Source organism: Manis pentadactyla, chromosome 11 (genome assembly GCF_030020395.1).
Source record: "Manis pentadactyla isolate mManPen7 chromosome 11, mManPen7.hap1, whole genome shotgun sequence".
In the NCBI taxonomy this organism is placed as follows: domain Eukaryota; kingdom Metazoa; phylum Chordata; class Mammalia; order Pholidota; family Manidae; genus Manis; species Manis pentadactyla.
Genome location: NC_080029.1, coordinates 13,670,510 through 13,672,751, shown reverse-complemented (window position 1 = coordinate 13,672,751; position 2,242 = coordinate 13,670,510). Strand labels below are relative to the sequence as shown.

The 2,242-nt window shown below is 40.5% G+C and overlaps 1 pseudogene; it reads right to left on the bottom strand.

Moving 5' to 3' along the window:
- Positions 1–820: 820 nt before the first annotated feature.
- Positions 821–2,027, bottom strand: LOC118910763 (N-myc-interactor-like; annotated as a pseudogene).
- Positions 2,028–2,242: the final 215 nt, after the last annotated feature.

The following is a 2,242-nucleotide window of genomic DNA, read 5'->3' as shown; positions in this document are numbered from 1 at the left end:
CGGGAATGTTGCTGGAAGAGGTTAGCGTTTGAATCCACGGACAGAGCAAGTCAGATAGTCCTCCTCAATGTGAGTGGGCACCGTTCCATCCCTTGACGGTCCCAACAGAACAGAAAGGTTGAAGAAGGTGGAATTTGCTCTCTACGTGACTACTTGAGCTGTTCTGCCTTCAGAGTTCCTAATTCTCAGACCTTCAAACTACACTTTTCCTGAGTCTGCAGATTACAGACAGCAGATCAGAGGACTTCTCAGCCTCCATGAACATGTGTGCCGATTCCTCATAACAAATCTCTTTATATATCTCTATCCATGTATCTGTCTACCTACCTACCTACCTACCTATCATCTCCTACTGCTTCTCTGGAGCACCCTGATGAGTGCACCTTCCCACCTCACTTTCTCATCCTCTCCTGCATTATTCTGGGGAACTACCAGTTCTGCACACTTTTTATGAAGAATTATAATAGTTCCTTTTCTCCCTTGTCCTTCCATTTTGAATTATACTCCTTCAATGAGAAAAGAACCTATTGCTGAATCTAATAAATATCTCAAATTAGCTTCACAAAGGAAAATTCTTCAAAATTATTCTGGTAAGGATACTATTATACACTGAAGTCAAAGATCTTTCTCAAATATGGAGTTACTGGGGACAGGAATATCCAGTTACAACTGTATTTGTTTTTGATCCAAAACATTTCCAATTTCCTATTTTACTTTTTCTCAGATTGGTGATGGGGGTTTGGAGGATTGTATCATAACATGGTTTGACTCCCTGTATGAAACAGACAGACAGCTTCTTGTGGAATGTTTCAAGTATCCATTCTTTTTTTTTTTTTCAAAGACATGGAAATTTATTTTGTATCTAAGAATAAATGGACACTAAAAAATTTTAAAGTGTCATTTTTTTTCAGGAAAACAGATACTTATTTTTGTCAAACACTGATAATGATTTGGACCCAGTAGCTCTAATTTTCATATGATTCCATGAGCCTCTTCTTCAAAGTATGCTATGTGGGCTTCACCTAGAGAACATTTGACTACATCTACATCTCCACCTCCATTCTTCTCCCGTTGAAAGTGAATGTTAAGTAAATCCTCTACAATCTCTTCATCCATCATCTGAAGGTCTTCCATTCCAGTCAGAAGCACTGTCCTCTCAGATATTCCTGAAAATACCTGAAAATTTCTGAAGTGCGTTTCTATGTATGGAGAAACAGTGACTCTATGGCAGTGTTGATTTATATAAAGAGGATAGTCTTTCTTTTTCAAAATCTTGTCAGCAACTCCCATTTCCACAAATGTGATGACGGCGCTCCGGGACTGCTTGTCATACTCCACACACTCCACTTGTCTGCCTCCGTTTCGGAACTTAGTGAAGCTCAGTTCTAGCTTGTCTCTCATCTGATTTTCAGGCAACTCATCAGGAATTTCAGTAACATTGATCTTCATTTTAGACACATCTATGGGAACCTGGAATCTGACTCCAGAGTTTAATGCAACGGGGTTGGCCATCACCTCCACCTCTAAGTCCTCTATCTGCACATAATGTTTCCCCATCCTGATCAACATTTTGGGCAACTTCTTCTTTTTCAAATGTGATAAGCGCTTGTCCTCTTTGTAGCTCATAAAAAACTTGGGAGCTCACTTGAAATAAACAAGAGGTGTTAAAAAACTGGCTGTCCTCAGGATTCTCTGAGGATGTGAATTTCATCTGTATTGCGGGAATATCCACTTTAATCTCGAAGTTTCTGGCAGCCTCTTCTAACTCAGCTTCAAGCTTTTGGATTTCCTCCTTTAACTGCGTATTTTCCTTTACAATTTTATGAATTAATCTCTCTTTTTGTTCATCTTTGGAAAATTTTTCATCTCCATGCTCCTTAAGAACTTGTGTTTTGTTACCTCCATCAGCTGCCATGATTCCCTTGACAGACCAAGGTGGACTGCTCAAGACAGAGTTCTCAAGGCCCACTGAGTTGACGAGGTTCTCACTGGCCAAATCCACCTCGGCCGGCCCCGCGCAGCCCCGCGCCCTTGAAGTATCCATTCTTGATACTGTTCTTCATCTATAGAAATTGCCTCTCACCCAGAAGCTCTCAAAGAAAAATTTGAGAAATGTTCCTTCAATCCGTTCTATTTTCAAAGCCTTTCATAAGACCCTTAATGACAACCCTCAACTGTTCCGTGAATAGGGGACATAAGGGAGCGGATGCCATTCAGCAGATGGTCATAATTAAGTTGCCTG